Genomic DNA, 6346 nt, shown 5'->3' with positions numbered 1-6346 from the left:
TTCTACATCTCATTAAAGAATGTCGTTGGGATTTGGATCAGAATTGCATTAAATGTATAGACCGCTTTTGGTAGAATAGACATTTTTACAATGTTAAGTCTTCCTATCCATGAGCAAGGTATGTTTTTCCACTTATGTAGGTCTCTTTTGGTTTCTTGCAGAAGTGTTTTGTAGTTTTCTTTGTATAAGTCTTTTATATCTCTGGTGAGATTTATTCCTAAGTATTTTATCTTCTTGGGGGCTACTGTAAATGGCACTGATTTGGTGATTTCCTCTTCGATGTTCTTTTGTTGGTGTAGAGGAGTCCAACTGATTTGTGTACGTTTATCTTGTATCCCAATACTCTGCTGAACTCTTTTATTAGTTTCAGTAGTTTTCTGGAGGATTCCTTAGGGTTTTCTGTGTATAAGATCATGTCATCTGCAAATGGAGATACGTTTACTTCCACCTGGCCAATCTGGATGCCCTTTATTTCTTTATCTAGCCTAATTGCTCTGGCTAGGACCTCCAACACAGTGTTGAATAAGAGCAGTGATAAAAGGCATGCTTGTCTGGTTCCTAATCTCAGCAGGAATGTTTTCAGGCTCTCTCCATTTAGGGTGATGTTGGCTGTTGGCTTTGTATAAATGCCCTTTATTATGTTGAGGAATTTTCCTTTTATTCCTATTTTGCTGTGAGTTTTTATCATGAATGGGTGTTGAACTTTCTCAAATGCCTTTTCTGCATCAATTGATAAAATCATGTGATTCTTGTCTTTTGTTTTATTTATGTGGTGGATTATGTTAATTGTTTTTCTACTGTTGAACCATCCCTGCATACCTAGTATGAATCCCACTTGGTCATGGTGAATTATTTTTTTGATATGTTGTTGAATTCTATTGGCTAGCATCTTGTTGAGGATTTTTGCATCTACATTCATGAGGGATATAGGTCTATAATTTTCTTTTCTTGTGGTGTCTTTACCTGGTTTTGGTGTCAGGGTTACGGTAGCTTCATAGAATGAGTTTGGTAGTTTTCCTTCCTTTTCTATACTCTGAAATACCTTTAGTAGTAGTGGTGTTAAATCTTCTCTGAAAGTTTGGTAGAACTCTGCGGCGAAGCCGTCTGGCCCAGGGCTTTTTTGTGTTGAGAGTTTTTTGATTACCTTTTCAATCTCTTCTGTTGTTATGGGTCTATTTAGTTGTTCTGCTTCTGTTTGTGTTAGTTTAGGTAGGTAGTGTGTTTCTAGGAATTCATCCATTTCTTCCAGGTTTTCAAATTTATTAGAGTACAATTCTTTATAGTAATCTGATATGATTCTTTTAATTTCAGTCGGGTCTGTTGTAATATCACCCAGCTCATTTCTTATTTGCGTTATTTGCTTCCTCTCCTGTTTTTCTTTTGTCAGTTTGGCCAGTGGTTTATCAATTTTGTTGATTTTTTGAAAGAACCAGCTTTTGGTCTTGTTAATTCTTTCAATTGTTTTTCTGTTTTCTATTTCATTTAGTTCTGCTCTAATTTTTATTTGTTTTCTTCTGGTGCCTGTGGGTTTCTTTTGTTCCTCACTTTCTATTTGTTCAAGTTGTAGGGATCATTCTTTGATTTTGGCCTTTTCTTCTTTTCATATGTGTGCATTTATTGGTATAAATTGGCCTCTGAGCACTGCTTTTTCTGTATCCCAAAGGTTCTGATAGGAAGTGTCTTCATTCTCATTGGATTCTATGATTTTCTTTATCCCATCCTTAATGTCTTCTATAATCCAGTCTTTTTTGAGCAGGGTGTTGTTCAGTTTCCATGTGTTTGATTTCTTTTCCCTGCTTTTCCTGTTATTGATTTCCACTTTTATGGCCTTATGGTCAGAGAAGATGCTTTGTAATATGTCAGTGTTTTGGATTCTGCTAAGGCTTGCTTTATGACCTAATATGTGGTCTATTCTAGAGAATGTTCCATGTGCACTAGAAAAGAGAGTATAGTTTGTTGCTGTTGGGTGGAGTGTTCTGTATATGTCTACGAGATCAAGTTGGTTGATTGTGGCATTTAGATCTTCTGTGTCTTTATTGAGTTTCTTTCTGGATGTCCTGTCCTTCATCAAAAGTGGTGTGTTGAAGTCTCCTACTATAATTGTGGAGGTGTGTATCTCACTTTTCAGTTCTGTTAAAGTTTGTTTATGTATCTTGCAGCCCTGTCATTGGGTGCATAAATATTTAATATGGTTATGTCTTCTTGGTGTATTGTCATTATATAGGGTCCTTCCTTATCCTTTATGATGGATTTAACTAGAAAGTCTATTTTGTCAGAAATTAATATTGCCACTCCTGCTCTATTTTTTATTATTGTTTGCTCAATATATTTTTTCCATCCTTTGAGTTTTAATTTATTTGTGTCTCTAAATCTAAGGAGTGTCTCTTATAGGCAGCATATAGACAGATCTTATTTTTTAATCCGTTCTGCCGCTCTCTGTCTCTTTATTGGTACATTTAGTCCATTTACATTCAGGGTAATTATGGATAGGTATGAATTTAGTGCTATCAATTTTGATGTCTTTTTTTGTGTGTTGTTGACAGTTTCTTTTTCCCACTTAATTTTATGTACTGAGTAGATTATCTTTACATATTTTTGTTTCCTCATATTTGTTGTTGATTTTGTTTCTGCTGAGTCTCTATTTTTTTGCCTTGTACTTTATTTTGATGAGTAGGATAGTTTGTCTCCTTTGTAGTTACCTTATTATTTACCCCTATTTTTCTAAATTTAAACCTAATTTTTATTTCTTTGTATCGTATCTTCCTCTCCATATGGAAGGTCCATGGTTACATTTCTTACTCCCTCTTTATTGTTTTAATGTTGTCTTCTTTTATATAATAACATCACTGTTACCCTGTTTGGAGCTTTTTTTTTATAATCTTGCTTTTTTTTTTTTTTTGGATTTCCCTGTCTTGATTGACATCTGTTTGCTCTGCCCAGTGTTCTAGTCTTGGGTTGATGCCTGATATTGATTTTCTAACCAAAGAACTCCCTTTAGTATTTCTTGTAGCTTTGGTTTGGTTTTTACGAATTCCCTAAACTTGTGTTTATCTGGAAATGTCTTAATTTCACCTTCATATTTCAGAGACAGTTTTGCTGGATAGATGATTCTTGGCAGGCAATTTTTTTCCCTCAACTTTTAAAATATGTCATCCCATTGACTTCTTGCCTGCATGGTTTCTGCCGAGTTGTCCGAGCTTATTCTTATTGGCTCTCCTTTGTAGGTGACTTTTTGTTTATCCCTAGCTGCTCTTAAAATTCTCTCTTTATGTTTGGTTTTGGCAAGTTTGATTATAATATGTCTTCGTGATTTTCTGTTAAGATCTACCATATGTGGAGTTCAATGAACATCTTGGATAGATATCTTCTCATCTTTCACGATATCAGGGGAGTTTTCTGCCAACGAATCTTCAACAATTCTGTCTGTGTTTTCTGTTATCCCTCCCTGTTCTGGTACTCCAATTGCTCGTAGGTTATTTCCCTTGATAGAGTCCCACATGCTTCTTAAAGTTTCTTCATTTTTTAAAAATTCTTTTATCTGATTTTTCTTCAAATATATTAGTGCCAAGTGATTTACCTTCAAGTTCAGAAATTCTAGCTTCTACTTATTCAGTTTTGCTCCTCTGGCTTTCTATTGAGTTGTCTACTTCTGTAATTTTATTAATCTTCTGAATTTCTGATTACTGTCTATGGATTTTTCCAGCTTATTAAATTTTTCATTGTGTTCCTGAATAATCTTTCTAATTTCTTCAATTGCTTTATCTGTGTGTTCCTTGGCTTGTTCTGCATATTGCCTCATTTCCTTCCTAACGTCTTGAAGGGTTCTGTATATTAAACTTTTGTGTTCTGGCTCTGGTAACTACAGGAATGCACTTTCATCTAGAAGATCCCTGGATTCTTTGTTTTGAGAGCCTGTTGAGGTGATCATGTCCTGCTTCTTTATGTTACTTGATATGGACTGTTGTGTTTGAGCCATCTATAAGTTATTGTATTATTTTTTGCTTGCTTACTATGTCATAGTTTCTTGCTTTGTTTTGTTTTGGTATACCCCTATGGGTTGAGTGAGCTAGCTTGATTATTTTTGGCTTTGGAGCTCTGACATCCTCTCCAGATGGCTAGAGCTACGATCAGGTATATCAGTCTAGGAGTCCTTTCAGTTTTCTTGTATGAATTCAACTCAGGTTTCCAGGTAGCTGATCATCAAGCTGATCACATATATATATATGGAAACCCTGGTGGCTTAGTTCTTAACCAAAAGTCGGCAGTTGAAATCCACCAGGCACTCCTTGGAAACTCTATGGGGCAGTTCTACTCTGTCCTATAGGGTTGCTATGAGTTGGAATCCACTTAATGGCAACAGGCATGACGTGGTATGGTGTGTGTTAATATACTCCCGAAATTTTGGTTAACAGCTGAGCTTTTTAGCCACTGATACTCACATATACATGTGCACATAAAGTATTTTTATGCAAATAATGCATACCTTTTAGATTTGTTTGTGAACTCCTCCCTCCCCTGTGAAGTATTTTCATAAGGGCCCCTATGCTAACTTTTTTACAGGTTGCTGTTAAAGGAAAAAAAGAAAATTAGCATAGCACAGTTAAGAAGATACCTTGCAGAGAGAGGGAAAGATTGGCAAACAAAGGTAGAAGGCACATGTTATTAGCATAAAAGTGTACCATATATATACACACACACACATATGTCATTGTTAGGTGTTGTCCAGTCGGTTCCAACTCATTGCGACCCTGTGTACAACAGAACGAAACGCTGCGGGTCTTGAACCATCCTCACAATCTTGAGTTGTTATGCTTGAGTCCATTGTTGTAGCCACTGTCTCAGTCCATTTTGTTGAGAGTCTTCCTCTTTTTCTCTGGCTCTTTACCAAGCATGATGTCTTTCTCCAGGGACTGGAGTCAGAATTGATATTTACATGGCACCCTGCTGGCACAGTGGTTAAGAGTTTGGCAGTGATTCAAAAGGTGGCAGTTTGAATCCACCAGCCTCCTCAGAAACCCTGTTGGGCAGTTCTACTCTGCCCCATAGTGCTGCTTGAGTCACAATCAACTCAAGGGCAACAGGTTATATACTGGGCTGCTAACCAAAAGGTCACGGACTGAACCCACCAGCCTCTCCAAAGATGCGGCAGTCTGCTTCCACCTCCTAAAGATTACACTAGGAAACCCTATGGAGCAGTTTTACTCTGTCCTATAGGGTCACTATGAGTCTGAATCAACTCAACAGCAATGGGTTTGGGTTTGTTTGATTTGTTTTTTAGTTTACTTGCTTAATATAAGGTATGAGTTAGAATCATAATATCAAGAGAAAATATGCCAGTTTTGACAAAGATTGACTCAACATATCTTTATGATTTGATGAAATAATGTGGAATATTACTCTGAGACTACGAGCTTTATGTTGTCCTAACTGACTTGACTGTAGGCTACATTCTCTTACGAATTAGGTGTCACAAGTTAGACATAAGAGCTATGCACCTGAATATGTGAGTCAATGGTGCATGGAAATAGGTAAGCTCAATTGCAATTGAAATTGATGCATGGAGCTCAGAAGGCCATGGCAGACTTTACACATGAAGAAAGCACAACTTTAAAAACCTGGTCCTTAAGCATTAAGTTTTTCTCTTTACTGTGCCAAATTGCCTAATCAAGCAGGTCAAAGACTGCCAAGAAGCTGAAGGTCAAAATAATGGAGTTAACACTCAAGAGACATGAGGCCCATTTTCACACATTTTGGTTTAATGCAGGGAAACAGGCAGGTTTCCCAGGCCTTTGCACTGATTGTTGAACCAAATAAGTGGTGGTGTATACCCTACACTCTTGAATAGCAGCAATTTTATATCATTTTATGAGGCCATTCAAAAACTGTTTCCTGGGAGCTGTTTAGTTACTGTAACTCCTCTGTGCAAAAGCTTTAGTCATGAACTTATAAATCATCAAAAATCAAATTCTATATATGAGCGGGTTCTTACACCACACACTCTTTTATATAAGGTATAATTGAAGGCAGTATAACACCACCACTTGGCAACATCTCAGTGGAAAACAATAAAGCAGACAGAAACTCAGGTAGCTATATATTATTGATAAACTTAAAGTATGTGTCAAGCTGAAATTCCAATAGATCATGGTTGTTGTAATGCACAGCATTGATTTTCATCCACAGAAATAGAGAAATTGCTTATGTATTCCTTGGGACCTCACAAAGGCTTGGAAGCTAAATGCTGAAAATAAGATCTGAATAACTGGCTATGACATGTCTTTTAAAATTCTAACATGTAAACCTTTGTCCTTTGTTAACATATCACAAGTGTTCCCTTCACTTAATG

Source organism: Loxodonta africana, chromosome 8, assembly GCF_030014295.1.
Source record: "Loxodonta africana isolate mLoxAfr1 chromosome 8, mLoxAfr1.hap2, whole genome shotgun sequence".
Taxonomy (NCBI): Eukaryota; Metazoa; Chordata; class Mammalia; order Proboscidea; family Elephantidae; genus Loxodonta; species Loxodonta africana.
Note: the sequence above shows the minus strand (reverse complement) of the source record.